Below are 14975 nucleotides of genomic sequence, written 5' to 3' on the forward strand. Positions count from 1 at the left end.
CAGTGGCAGCTGACAGGCCATTATCCTGGGTCCTGCAAACTGTGCAGTGATAAGGAGACTCCACCAATTTGATGCTTTATCTGGTCGCAGGTTGAGGAAAGATATTATTTCAATCAAGATAATGATTCTATTTCTCGGACGGAAATAAGATTTTTTTCTGTTGCCGCATGGGGTTGCCACCAAAATCTGTCTCGGGGCTTGAACAGGGCATGCACAAGTTAAGGGATTTTCTTGCAACCTGAGAGAGGGCGTAAACATGAAGGAGAGAGGAAAGGAGGGAGTCCCTTTGCAAGAGAAAAACATGCCAGGCCTCTGGGATTACACAGTCAGTTCTATTTGGACATTTATAAGCATTAGACAAAACCAGTGGAACCCAAATTTGGAAGATAAGCGTGCAGCATGAGCCCAATAGCCTGGATTTCAAGGGAGGTAAACGGCCTATAAAGGTAATGATGATAACGAATCTGCCCAGACCAGACTCAGCTACGATGGCAACTCGAAAGTCTTCTAAGCCTGCCTATCATGTAGGGTAGATTCTCCCACATGACTTTGCTGACAGATGACCCAGCTGGTCTTTCAACACCTCCCAAGACAGGGAGCTCACCCACAAAGGAACCTGTGCCATCCATGACCAGCTCCTCTGCTGAGAAAGTATGTCCAAATCATAGAGCAACGTCACTTCACAAAAGGAAGTTCACAAGGTGCTGACACTGCCGTCCATCTAAACGCACTTTGGAAACAGGACACATTTCAGGAAGCCATCAAACGACATGCAAATGACATTAGACTATAAAAGCAGTGAGAAGGCAACCATTTGAATTAAATAGTGAATTTCATGGAATTTTAAGTTATTGAAAATACTTGGGAATTTCAAGGGCTGTAATACAGCATCTCAAACTCTTTATAAGTGATCTGCTTTCACGACGAAATGATAATCATTTGCAATTCTTACATCAATTGTTTGTATAGTGACTCTATACTATAGGAGGAGTTTGAACCTGTTTATAAACTTTTTATGCATTTTGAACATTCCACTGAGAGCTGACTTGTTGAACTGCTCTCTCTCCAAACAAAAGGCACATTTCAGCTCAACTCCTTCTGGGATAGACCCAGTTTTGCTGATTCTTGAGGACCAAGAAGACTTACTCTTATTCTACTGCAAAACTTTGAAATCTAAAGCACACTGTTGTCAAAGAGTGTGTAGACTATCATTGGAAAGTAACCCAAACCCCAGGTAATATTGGTTGTCACCAGGGGACGAGCCAGGCTGCTTGGGGACAGGGGTGGGAAGATTTTCACAGTATGCTTTTAAGTATTTTTGCATTTAGGGCCATAGAATTATATTACCTATTAAAAATAAATTACAGTTAAAACAGCACCTAGTTATTTCAGTGAAAACAGACTTTGACACGATTAATTTCTATTTTAATACCTATCCTCTTAAAATGTGAACTTACTACAATGAAAATTACTGCCAGGTCGGGCAGAAACTGCTTTGGCTGTCTTCATGATAGTGATGCTCACGGCGTGGTAGTGAATTTGACCAATGCCCTTCTCAGATCCCTTTTCCTACTGGGCACCCAGCCAAGGAGAGACCTGCCCGGACACACCTTTGCTCAGCCTCTCCTTCCCGATCCTGCTTCCCTCCCTTCCTTACAAGCTTTCCCGACACGTTCTCTCTTCCTACATCATGTGCACCTGAATCCTCATCTCAGGCTCTGCTTCTAGGGAACTCAACCTGAGTCAGTCACCAATGGCTCCAAATGGAACCCTCCCGCATCTTCCCAGAGGATTGTCCCTGGTAATAGAAGCACACGTGAGCCTACCTCTTTGAGGGCAGAACCATAACCACCTTCCTGCTCAACCAAAACCACCAGTCAGACACTCTACATCCCATGAAAGGCGGCACAGCAAAACGCCCACCATCCAGAAGACAGTTCCCACTGCCAGACCCAGTGGAACCACACAGCACTCTTCTTCCCCAGGATGAAAAAGCAGCAGGCAGCAGCAGACCCAGAAGGCCTGCTCTGTTATCAGACACCCCGAGACGTGCACCAGAAAGTCAGCACGAACGCCAGCTCCACCCACGGAGCAAACTCAAACAAAACATTTAACTACTCCGAGCCTCAGTTTCCTCATCTGCACATGACCTGACGGGGCTTTGGTGAGGCTCAGATGAGGCAGTACCATCAAGTGTGCTGCAAACTGGCAATGCCATGTAAATATTGGTGGTGGTTCTTGCCGTTTAGAACAAGCTAGCTTCCCCTTGCTTGCTTGGAACAAATGGTTAATTAACCTTTGTGAAATAAATAAATTCCAGCTGCTCCTCATCGTGGACATCGTACCTAGAGCTCCCTGGGTGAGAAGCAGGTCCCAGGAAAAGCGAGTGGACATGGGGGGCACCGTCCTGCTGACTGTCCACCTGGAGCTTAGGGTGTGTCCCCACCACCTGTCTCATGACCCTCAGCTGCAGCTGTCTGAAGAAGGCTGTCTCTGTCTCTCTCACTGAGATATAAGAGGGATCCCCAATGTGAATTCCGTGTTATCTATCCAGTGTGTACATTAATCTCAAATACAACCTCAAATTTGGTTAAAAAAAAAATCTATGTGGCCATTTTCACGTGATGAGGCATAAACTGGCAGACAATTTTACTTACATAGGTGAAGGAAACTTTACTCCATCCTGATTCTTTGTACATGGACCATTCATGAAGCCATTTCAAGTCCCGTTCCATCTGGCCCTCCCCAAGATCCGCAGCTTTTCCTCCCCTCCCACATCAGACCCGTGTCTATGATGTCCTCCACATGGGCCATTGGGTGTTAACAACCTGGCGCCCCTGCCTTGTGCCTTTCTCCTTGCAACGGCCTCCCTCCTCTGTCAGCCCAGCTCCTGCCTCTCTTTCCCCAGGAAGTCTCCCCTGACCACTCCCATCACCAGCATTTCCGCCTGGACCCATTCGAGCCAGAGCGGAACGTATGTCCTTTCATAAGGTTCTTGCACGGTTTCATGTTCAGATGTCTTCTCCTCCCACACTGGACTGACAGCTCCTCTGTATTTTTTAGAGCCTCCGGGTGCCAGGCACCTGGTGAATTAATCATATTCTCAGATGGGAGTCATGGTTTGGGTCATACGATTGCTCCTAGTTTAACACACTGTTAAATGGCCTATATGAGAATGTCCTGTTCTGAGAACCTGTTCACCCTAGCAGCAAACTTGGAATTGTACAAACTGTCTGTGGCTCCAGGGTAAACAAAGACACATCGTCCTTTATCGCAGAGGAGTCCTGCTCCTCCCGCACACCAACCAACCACAAGGGAGCGACTCTCTTTCAGGAGCCAGTGGGAGCACGTTCCACTCAGAGGGCAGAGCCAGGATTTGAACCATGCGCCTTCACAGCCTTACATTCCTGGGTCCGGCCCCACCCAGCCAGAGGCACCTTCTAGACGAACCAAAAGCCGACTCCATCAAGGTCATTCGTGCTCCCTTCCCCACACAGGGAAACCCACCCAGTTCCCAGGAACATTGTCAAACCACAGACCTAAAAAAGCAAGATTCAGACTCACAAGCAACGACGCCTTCTTCTTAAATTTCAGGCCAGCAGTTTCTCTGCAAACCTGCTCATTTCCTGCAAAGAGAAGAAAGGGATGGAGAAGCATATTAGCATCTGCTCTGGGTATCCTTCAGCCGTTTCCTGGCCGACCTCTGGCTTCTGCACCTTCTCTGCGTCCTCGCTCCCAGCAGCACTCTCCCCTCCCAGGAACACCGCGTGCTAGTTGGGTGGGCGCCCCTGGCAAGATCCCACCCCCCCACCTAGGGCCATGGGTTCAGCCCACATCGCCTCCCTCCCCCTCCCCGGCGCCATGCCAGTCTCAGATTGACCACTGCCTCCAATTCCCCGAAGGCGCTGGGCTTCTTCCCACTCTGGAGTGAGGCCTCCTCTGCTGTAGCATGGGGTTGCCTAGCAACCCCGCGCGCCAGCTCGGAAGGCCCTCCTAAATTGGACCTCACAGCACAGGGCATCTCCTTGTACAGCTGCCTGAATCTTAACAATCTGGTTCTGAATAATAACACAATGGTAATTGCATGCATGGGCCCCAAACTACATTTAAATAATGTTCAAGAGCTGACACAAACCACCAAAGGCCAGAAAATGCATTTCGGAGGTTGACTGTGAGGCCGGGAAGGACATTCGGTGCAGGAGGGAGTCGACACCAAAGACTTGAGTTAATGACAATGCCAACCTGAACTGTGAGTCCTCCTGCCTTTCTGCCTGAGCGTGTCACCACTTTAATGTGTTTTAGGTGAGTTTGGGATCTGTAGAGGCAATTAATGCCCAGGGGTAGTGATGCTTCAAGACAGGATGCCCTTTAGTTCTTTGGCAGCGTGCGGAGATTTTTGGAGGGAGTAGGGGAGGGTGAAGATACAGGACAAGGAGGGAGAGCGGTGCGTGAGTGACTCCCCTTGGCTTTTACACTCGTGGCTAAATACATTTTAGAAGGTAGGAGGAAGAACTTACCAAGCAAGAGCACAAAGCGCTTGCTTCCTCGGCAAGGGACAAATTCAACATGACTGATGTGTTTCAGGATAAGAAGTGAAGGCAGAGAGGCCTCGACACAGGCTAACACACAGAGTGAAGCAGCTCAGAGTGACGTGGGGGAGAGGCCCCGCGCGCCCGAGGCCAGCCTGCGATCTGTGTCCCCGGCAGAGGGTAATGGAGAGCCCTGCTCAAGGCAGGAGAGTCTCCCCTCGTGGGAAATAGCAAGCTGGCGATCTGCTCCTTGTGGAGCGATAGCAGCCAGGGCCAGCAGATCAGACCTGATCATTTGAAAGCCTGAAGCACTTTTTTTTTTTTAAAGCTCAAAATCGTCCTGCAAGGGACTTAGATAATCGCACACCCATGTTCATAGCAGCATTACTCACAATAGGCAGGAGATGGGAGCAACTCAAGTGTCCACTGGATGAATGGATTAAGCAAAGTGTGCAATATGCGTACAATGGAATGTTATTCGGCCTTAGTGAGGAAGGACATTCTGACACTTGCTACAACATGGATGAACTGGGGGACATTATGCTAAGTGAAATAAGCCAACCACGAAAGGACAAATGCTGGATGATTCCACTTATATAAGTATCTAGGGTTGTCAAATTCTTAGACAGAAAGTAGAATAGAGATGCTAACTGGGAGCTGAGGAGATGGGGAGACGGGGCGTTGGTGTTTAATTTGGGGAAGATGAAAAAGGTCTAGAGAGGGATGGTGGTGACGGTTGTAAAACTATGTGAATATACTTAATGCCACTCACCTGTACACTTAAAAACGGTTAATGTGGTAAATTTTATGTAACGTATATTTTACAATTAAAAAATTTCCTCCTGCCGTAATAGTACAACATACGCAGCTTTTCTCTAAAAGACTTTCATCCACTTCATCCTGGAAGTCAAAGTGAGGCCACAAGTTCCAATAGGGAGACTGCCACCAGGACTCAGGGACAAATGGGACAGTGTGACTGTGGGCCAGGGAATCCCATGGCTTGTAAACACGGTGTCCATGCAGCACAGTCACAGGTGGAGGTGTCTGAGCGTAAGAAACAGCATCCTCCAGTGCCCACTTCCTGGAGTCCAAACAACGTCACTCTCCAGAACGTGGTCTCTTCGCCCGACCAGTCCCATCCACCATGCCCTGTGCCCGCTTCCTCTCCCAGGCACATGGGCTCATTCCCACCCTGTGCTCCTCGCCTAGAAAGCCCTTTCCTGTGGCCTCCACCAGACCTAACTCTCCTCTTTTTAATGGGTCTACATCAAATTCCACCTCCTCCTCCAAGCCCTCTGGGTACCTCCCACTTCTGCCTTCTCTGAATGTCAGAATGTCATTTCTCTGAAATGAAGCACTCACTTAGCTACTGTTCTATCCTCATGTCTGAAAGGTTTGTCTCTCCCCAAAAAATCCCCCCAAACGACCCCTGGATGGAGCATCACTAATATTTTTTGTCTGCCACGGACCCTGAGCACACCGTGGGCTGTTGCCGCAAGGCTCTGAGAGGGACAATGGGCTTCACCTCCTTTCTCAGGGAATCTGGTCACAGATCCCCTGCCTGGGGTACAAAGCACGTCTGCTGCCTGCAGAACCCTAGAACTAAATATTGCAGGCGGGCATGCAGTTCCCTCCGGCCACTTAGAGCTGTAACTCAGTGTGTGCAATAAACAAGTGAGCCTTTACAGATTTTATTAATTTGGAAAGGTCATTAGCACTAACAGCTTCTCCGAGTGAGAGTGAATAAATAGCATGGATAATTTTTTTCAGGGTCCTGATTTTTTCTTGGAATGTGCTTTAAGTCTCAAAAAAAAAAAAAAAAACAACAGTGTTAAAAGTAAAAGAAAAAAAAATCTAGGCTTATAAGACAAGGGGAACACTCTGGACAAGCCTCTTTCCCTCTCCGAGCCTTACTGTTCTCATCTTCAAATTGAGGGAGTTATCACTAAAGTCCCTTCCAACTTAAAAAGTACATAAAGGGGGAGGGTATAGCTCAGTGGTAGAGCGCATGCTTAGCATGTATGAGGTCCTGGGTTCAATCCCCAGTACCGCCATTAAAAAAATAAATTAAATAAAAACAATTTTTTTAAAAAGTAAAATTATGATTCAAGATGAGGATGTGAAGTTACCAACTTTCCAAGCTAATAGTTACCCACCCCGCCACTCCATCCATCCCATCAGGTGTTGGACACCACTTCGCCTCTGGAGAGATAAGGTCCAAGTTCACGCCAGGTGCCTTCCCAGACCCTGACCTGGGGGCTCTCAAGCCCAACAATCTGGCTGCCTCGCTTTCCTTGGATCATTAAGGAACACTCCAGACTAAAGACTTGTTTCCTTGCATATCCAGGAATGGCTGGAAATGGGCCAAAGGGCATCTTCCAGGCTCCGTCTCCCCAGCCCTTGGCTCCATGACCAGCTGGCACTGTCTACCAAGGGCCAGGTCTCTGGGAGGCACACACTCATGGTTCTCCCCCATATGAGAAGAAAGCAGTGGTCCAGGAGCAGAGGGGTCTGGCTCCAGCCTGCTGTCGAGGGGAGAAACAGTTGGCCCTTGACCAGACTGTGCAGTACGTCATCCCTCCCCTTCTCCATCCTCATCCCCTCTTCTCTCCTCTCTCCTCCCTGAGCGTACAGACACTGGGAAGGTGGGAGGTCCGCATTTGTCTGCAAACATGTGGCCACAAGCAACACGACTCCATCTCCGATCACTCCTGGCTTTCAGTAGCAATAGGAAGACAAAGTGGGAATCAGAACTGTATGACTGGCAGCTTACTTCTCGTATTAATATTAGCACTCGTATTAGTTAATATAAACTAACATTTGTACAACACCTGATAATTTAAAAAAGTATTTTCCCACATACGTGTCAGGCAAGTGGGATAGATTTAACCCATTTAGTGAGCATTGGCTGAATCCCCAGGTCTTAGCTACCTGCTGGGGATGTACACATGAAAAGGTGCGGTTCCTGCCTGCGAACTTCCTCCAGGACAGGTTACAGTCGGGGAGATAGAGGTACCGAGATGCTGAGTGACTTCCTCTGAGACCTTACAAGTGCTAGCCATGCTCAACCGAGTCCTCGGACTCAGAGCCTTTTCCAGCTGTTCCTGTGTGGCCTGGGAGTTTAGCATGAGATTCAACCTGCATCACACCAACCGGAAGGGCCTAGCCAGAGGACGGCATGGTTTGGGGACTGTGGAAGTCTATGCCCAGAATGAAACAGTGCCTGTGAGTCAGGCCACATTTGACCCTGGACCCTCCAGAGGGGCAGGCCCCGGGCAGGGTACAGGCCAGACTGTGCTGCAGACGCGGCCTTGGCCCCTCGTGGCCTTTCTGCTCATCGGTGAAGAACCCTCTTCTCATCAGCTGCCTTTGCAGAGACGCTGTCTTGAGAGCTGCTGCAAATTCATGAAATCTTTGTTTTGTTTTGTTTTTCCCCGAATCTGTACTAACCTTTCTCTTCTAGGAACTGCCATGGCACTTACACTCAGCACATGACACAAACTGGGTATTGTTCTTCTCAGAGTCTCTAATGGTTTTTTGAAAAATCGAATGTCCGTCCATGCTGGAGAGGCCCTGAAATCCCTCACTCTGCAGCCAGGGCCCCCAGACCCAGAGAGGGCAAATGATTCACCCCAACTCACACCGAAGACAAGAGCAGAACCAGAACCCAAGTCCCAGACTCCCAGTCTGGGGCCTACACACATCCACCCTACCCTGCTGGGAGGGGAGGTTCAGGCTGTGTCCTGCTTACCCTGAGCCCCCCCAGCAGCCCCTTAGCAAGCACGCGCAGCTGGGAGGGAGGCTCTCCGATGCTGCATGAAGGTGGGCAGATCACAGCCTCTCCCAACAATGATACTGGAGTGACCAGCTCTGGCTCCTAGTCTCCAGTGGTGAGCCTCACAGGGAGGGGCAGAGGCCATGAGACGTGCCCTCAGGGGACAGTGAGGTCATGGTCTCTGCCTTGGGGCCCTGCAGCTCCCAGGAGGCCAGAATCCCTAGTGGTTTAGAGCCAGACTGGCCCTGCCATGGACTAGCTGTGTGGCGCTGGGCAAGTGACTTAACCTCTCTCTACTTCAGCTTTTCAACAGCAAAATGGGCAGAATGATGGCATGGACCTCCTACCTCCCAGGGCTAAAGCAGAGATGAAATGAGGAAATGGAGAGAAACACCTGGTCCAGGGCCCGGCATCCGTTGTTCTTGCGTGAGCAGAGCGAGACCAGCTTTTCCCTGGGAGGTCTGCTCCATGGTGGACCTGTAGCCTGACTCAGGCACTGTTTCATTCTGGGCATAAATGTCCACAATCCCCAAACCATGCCGTCCTCTGGCTGGGCCCTTCTGGTTGGTGTGATGCAGGTTGAATTTCATGCTAAACTCCCAGTGCCCAGTACGAGACCCGCACGTGGATGAGAGTTGACCTCGCTCCTGTGGAAAGCGCTGGCGGGCTGGAGGCAGCCCAGCGCCTTGTGAGAAGAGGCCTGGGGTGATGGGCTGTCAGTGAGGGTGGGGGTGCTGGCTGGCCAGCCAAGGGTCTATGATGACAGAGAGGCAGAGGCTTCTCTTTTCAGAATCCTTCAGAGGCTATGTGGCGTGGGCTGCAGTTTGCTTTTTCCTCTGATGGTAAAATCAGCCACCCTGGGGATGCAGAAAGGCACACAGACTTGGGAAGACAATTCAGCAGTTCCTCACAGAATGAGACCTACTCTTACTACAGGATCCAGCAGCCACACCCTTAGGTGTTTATCCAAAGGAGCTGAAAACTTATGTCTACACAAAAACCTGCACACGGATGTTTACAGCAGCTTTATTCATAACTGTCAAAAATGGAGGCCACCAAGATGTCCTTCAGTGGGTGATGGACAAATAAACTGTGGTCCCTCCAGGCAGTGGAGTATTACTCAGCACTAAATAGAAATGAGCTAGCAAGTCACGAAGACATGGAGGAAACTTACGTGCATATTTCCAAGTGAAAGAAGTCGGTCTGAAAAGGCTACATACTGTATGATTCCAACTATATAACCTTCTGGAAAAGGCAAAACTATGGAGACAGTAAAAAGATTAGTGGTAGCCAGGGGGAGGAAAGGACAGTTAAATCACAGAGGATTTTTCCGGCAGTGAAATTATTCTGTATGATACTTTAATGGTAGAGACACGGCCTTGTGCGTTTGTTAAAACCTATAAAACTGCACGACACAAAGAGTGAACTCTAATGTAAACTATGGGCTTTAGTTAATGATGATGTATCAATACTAATTCATCAGTTACAACACATGTACCGCACTAATGCACGAAAATGGGAGAGAACCGGAGGGAGGGGAAGGAAAGAAGGTATATGGGAATTCTCTGTATGTTCTGCTCAATTTTTCTATAAACCTAAAACTTCTCTGAAAAGTAGTCTACCAATTTAAAAAAACATCTCAGAAAAACAACACTCAGGGCCAATTAGTACCCAGGACATCACTGAGCCCCGCTGGGCAGCCAGGCCCCATGCTGAGGACTTGGAGGAAGAGCAGGAGACCAGCACGATACTTCCAACTTCAAATGCAACTGTGTCCAACCAAAATGTTAGAGCCAGCGTGGGAAAGCCAAGTGGAGAGGCCAGCAGGACCCCCAGCTCGTGAGGCAAACAGCCGTGCACCCCGGCAACCGGGACACCTCTGGCTACTAGGCACTGACTCGGCGCCCTGTGCCAGGCTTACCCCCCGCCTTCCAGAGGAGAGTCACAAAGAGACTCAGCCCCCTGCCCTCAAGCCAGACTCCACCCAGCCTCTTCTGTTCCCTCCATCCCCACCATCAGATCTAGCAGGTGCCTGAGAAACATTTATTGAATTACATAGTGATTATTTGTATGCCTATTGCTTTCTGCATTAAAGGAAGGAATCTGACTGTAAGCCTCCCTAAGTCCCCAGCAAAGAATCAGCAGCAGTGCCCCCATGGTGTGCTCGGTCAGGAGGCCGCTTTCCCAGCCCTGCGGTCCTCCCCCAGGCGCACCTGCCACACTGCGCTGCTCGGCCCCGAGACCCCACGTGGCAGGAGAACATTCCCCTGCTCCTCCTGGAAGGGCTGAGAGATAGATAAGTGTGTGTGTGTCCTCGACCCAAGGGCCTGACACAGGGGCACCTCTGGGAAACCCATGAACTGGGGTCCAGCTCATCACATTGCTTAGAGGGTGATGGCCCCTTGGGAGTCTGAATTTCTGTGACCTTGGCCTAGAATCTTAAGTAGCCTGAGAAGGAGGGAAGGCTGAGCCCAGAGCCAAAGCCAACACCAGGGCCTGGGCCGGGGGGCGGGGACGGGAGAAGAGCCTGTCCAAGGAACAAAGGCCTTATCTCCCTGGTCAGGCTACCCAGCCCCGCCCAACTGCTCAGTCACACACATTTTATTTTTTCTGGCCTCAGGGGAGTGTTTCTGGGGCTGGCAAATCTGAGCAAGGGATTGGCCTGGATGAGCTGAAGGAGATGGCAATGGCTGCCCAGACCCTGACTCCCGGCAGCACCCTGCCCGGACCAGCAGGGGAGGGCGCCCACGGCTCTCTGACTGGTGAGGCAGGATGCTTCAGGCTCACCAGAACATGGGTGGATACAGGGGGATGACAAAGAATATTCAGTGTTGTGATATTGAAAATGGTTCCAATTTGGAGAAAGGAAAAGATTTCTTTCTATAACAGCAGAAAGAAAGTTTGATCAAGTCTTCATGTCTGCAGGGCTCATGGAGAAGGCATCTTAGCGGCAGCAGAATTCATCCTGCAGGGGTGAGGGGAGGAGGGGGCCTCTTGGGTTTAACACGGAGGTTCTCTGTGCCTGATTTCATTGGCTGACGGAGTCTGGGGAGGGATGTCCTGCGGACTCTGCCTGGTGGTACCCCCAGCCCTGCTGGCCTGGTTCTGCTCCCCACTGGGGCTGGGGTTTCAAGGCTGGCTGTCGGCAAGTACTGGGAGGGGAAACCGGGGGACAGCGGGAGCAAGGCTCGTCAGTCCTCGGAGGGACTGATATCAGGCTGGCAATGGCGGCATCCGGAGCTCCAGCCAGCCACACAGGGAGGCAGGCCTGCTCTGTCTTCGGTGGCCACTGGCTTCCCCTTGGTGGCTCTTCCTGTCTCTGGGAGTCCTGCCACTTGTCCTATTCCCTGGTCTCCGAGTGCTATCACTCACCTGCCTCCCTGAATCTAAACCTGCTTTCCAGAAAGTTCTATCTCACCAGGTGTCCAGTGTGACGGGAATAATTTAACATCAGGTTTTCTTTCTAAAACATGTTTCCAGGCCCCTCTCAGGTGGAAGAAAACATTGATCCCCTGGGAAAGGGATGTATTTTACTTTTTATCTTCGAACTCCACTGCTTACCCTGTATCACAGTGACGCGGAAGACAAACCTGCAGGTAGCATCAATGCAAGTGAGGCCAGGCAGTGCGGGCGGTGCGGCGGGTGTTTGGAAGGGGGACAGGTGGCCCCCATGGCAGAAGGGGAGTGGCTGGCCCTTCTCTCCCTGGGACTGAATCCCTGCCGCCAACATGCAGCATTGGTAGGCCAACCCTCCTCTTACTGTCCAAACAAGGACACCGCTGAGAGTGAAAGGGTACACTCTGACTAGTTACCTGGGGACAGCAGGCATAAAACGGCTGTCCCAGGCCGACTAGGAGGTGTCGCACCTGCAGTGCCACCCAACCTTTGGGGTTTGGGAAAACCCAGTCAGAGCTCTTCCCTGGAACATCCACCACATGACAGAGGAAAGAGGTGTCTGCCTCAACTACCCAGTTCCCCCTCCCAGGAGGCATCAGACATGATCTGGAGCAAGGCCACCAGGCATATCAGGGCTGGGTGGAGGCACTATTTGCATCTGTGTGAAATATAAGACCCCTCCTGGCTGGCCTGGCCTCCCTCAAGGTTCTCTCCCTAGATCCCCTCAGCCCTCACCTCCTGCAGGAAGTCTGCCCGGATTACCCATCTCCCTCAGCATTTTGTGTACCATGTATCCTAGTCCCTCAGAGATGTGGCCATCTCCCACACCAGCTCATCAGCTCTGGAGGGAGATGCCATCCTGGCTCATTCATCCCTGGATCCTCCCATCCCTACTCATCGTCCCCCGCCCCCACCCTGGTGCCTGGCTTACAGGAAGTCTCTGGTCTAAAGGTTTTGTAAAGAACCCAGTTGAGCTGAACTCCTGAAATTTTTGCAGGGGCAGGAAACTCCTGGGGGCCTTCAGGAGATCATTGCTTTCCCCACATTAGCTTTTCAGAACAAATACTCTTTTCAGAGCAAATAGTATTTGCCTCTATGCCCATTGCAGGGGCATTAATGGTAAAATTTGTGCAATCATGCAGGGTAGTGATTGTTAGGTGGGAGTGTCTGAAATTAAATCCAGGAAGGGTCTCAAGAAGAACTTCATTTTTATAGCTTGGAGGAGGCCTGGTTTGGCCTGTGAACCTGGGTGAGTACTTCCACTCAGCACTGAACCCCCCCCACCCCGTATCTTAGAAAGATGAGGAGGCAGTTAAGACTAAGTGCAGAAGGGTGGTATACGCAGTAAGCTCAGGGGGTAATCAGGGAGGGCTTCCTGGAGGCAGCAGACAGTAAGCAGAGGAGGATATAGAGAGTAGGGAGACTCTTAGCAAAGATGCCGAGGTGAGAACGGTCTCATATAATCAGGGCAGTGAGTTACCAGGTCTGGCTGGAGCAGTCGAGGTGTGCAAAGGAGCAGGAGATGCAACCACAAGGGCAGGTAAAGAACCCAAGTGTCAGCCGCCTCTGAGCTGAGTCTTCGGCATCTGTGGAATCACCCTGCTCCCTGTTGTCCAGGCAGAGAATGGAGGCTGGACTAGAGCTTCCTGCTCAAGCCGCTGGGGTAATGGCTAGGAGGGAGCTGAGGGACCGGCCCAGGCTTAAGCCATCCCCAAACCCCCTCTGTTGTTCCCTGGCTGCTCCCAATTCTGTCAGCTCTGGGAAACCCAGCCAAATAAGCATCTGTGGCCCAAAAGTATAATCTCGTCCTGCCTACCAGCCTCTCATTCAGAGGGGTGGGAGCGAGTTTCCAGGAGCTGAAGCTCCCCACAAACACACTATGTTCGAAGTCCTCTTAGCTGAGATGACTGGTCAGCTAACTGAAGTATTTTAACATCTAACATATGTTTGTACATTCATTCACCAAACTTTGGCTGTAAAGCCCAGGCCTTTTTTTTAACTTCACATCTCCTGGATGGAATTGTTCCTGCTGTCTTTGTGGCATAAATCACACTCACATGGCACTATAATTTCTGATGATTTTTTAAAAAGTGGAATGAGAAATGAACCATACTTACAAAATAAAAATCTCCCTCAGTTTTCTGGCTATTTCCCCAATCTCTCATAGCTGTTTCACCCACATCTAACTCAATGCTTTACAACATCGACTAGTCCTTTTTGGATTTTTCCAAAGCTTCAGCTGAGTTTTCATTGAAATGACTTTTTTTTCTTTTCTTTTTTCTTTTTCCTTTTTTTTTTTTTGCAGTGGTACTTAATTGGTTTGTATAATACTTAATTAAACTGCATAATTACAATAGCAAGTTCCACTGGCATAAACAGGTTTGGGAAGTAAGCCAGCTGCCTCTAGGAAAGCACTCAGCTGAGCTGGTGGGAGCAGACATGGTGGACGGTTTGGACAGCCGCCCTCCTGCCCCAAGTGTTCTTCCAGCTGCGGGCATCCGTCAGAGGGAATGGAGAACGCTGGTGAGTTTGGCAAGCTGGTTAATAGCGGTGTAGAGAGCGTCTAGGGCTCCCCTCATCAGGACTCAGGTTAAGGTTAATTCTCCAGGGACTGAGGACCCAGTGCTGCCCCGCCCCCACCTTGGTCCTCACCTGGTTCCCTTCCTCCCACCTCCACACCTGTGCCAAGTGGGCCCCACCCCTCCGGATGCTTCTCCCCTCTTCCCCTCCCACACCCGAAGCCTCCTCCCGCTGCAGCTGTCCAGGAAGGATTTGGCAAACGCTTCTGCTTTAAGACAGGCAATAGCCAAATGTGCCCTCTCCCAGCGGCCTGGGAATTTCTTCCACAGAGAAGAGTTTCTAATGACATAATTTCTAGCATCTGCATTAGGTTGGCTGGGGAGAAATGTGGAGTCAAGGCAACGTCTAGGAGTCGTCCCTCAGTCACACCATCTTCCCCAGGCTGAAATTTATGATCACATCCAACTGAGTCGCAGTTGTGCACCCTTCCCCTGCGATGGGGCTTTGGACGCACCTGTCTTTCATTCTTGATGTTCCCACATCCGTTCCATGGCATGGGATTCCCTCCTTCTTTCAGCCTCCCTTATCAAAGCCATTTGTCTACGTTCAGCCGTCCCTATTTCATGGATCACACAGATCAAAAGTTAACATCTAACTTAAATGCCATCAAATCAACCAACCAACCAACCGATCAGAAGTATTAGCAGGGACCCATCCCTCACAAGGAGAAGTAGGAAAATACTCTCCAGAGGAAC

General features: G+C 50.3%; 1 protein-coding gene across 5 annotated transcripts in view; it reads right to left on the reverse strand.

Moving 5' to 3' along the window:
* ZBTB7C (zinc finger and BTB domain containing 7C) overlaps positions 1-14975 on the reverse strand; it is a 314432-nt gene that overhangs the window by 135854 nt on the left and 163603 nt on the right. For 3 of the 5 annotated variants that reach the window (XM_074355490.1, XM_074355486.1, XM_074355489.1), the window contains one exon: positions 3565-3626. The gene's annotated coding sequence lies outside the window, so the exon portion shown is untranslated. Of the gene's footprint in view, positions 1-3539; positions 3627-14975 lie in introns of all 5 variants that reach the window. The other 2 variants (XM_074355488.1, XM_074355491.1) reach the window with 1 other exon arrangement.

This window comes from Camelus bactrianus, chromosome 30, assembly GCF_048773025.1.
Source record: "Camelus bactrianus isolate YW-2024 breed Bactrian camel chromosome 30, ASM4877302v1, whole genome shotgun sequence".
Classification (NCBI taxonomy): Eukaryota; Metazoa; Chordata; class Mammalia; order Artiodactyla; family Camelidae; genus Camelus; species Camelus bactrianus.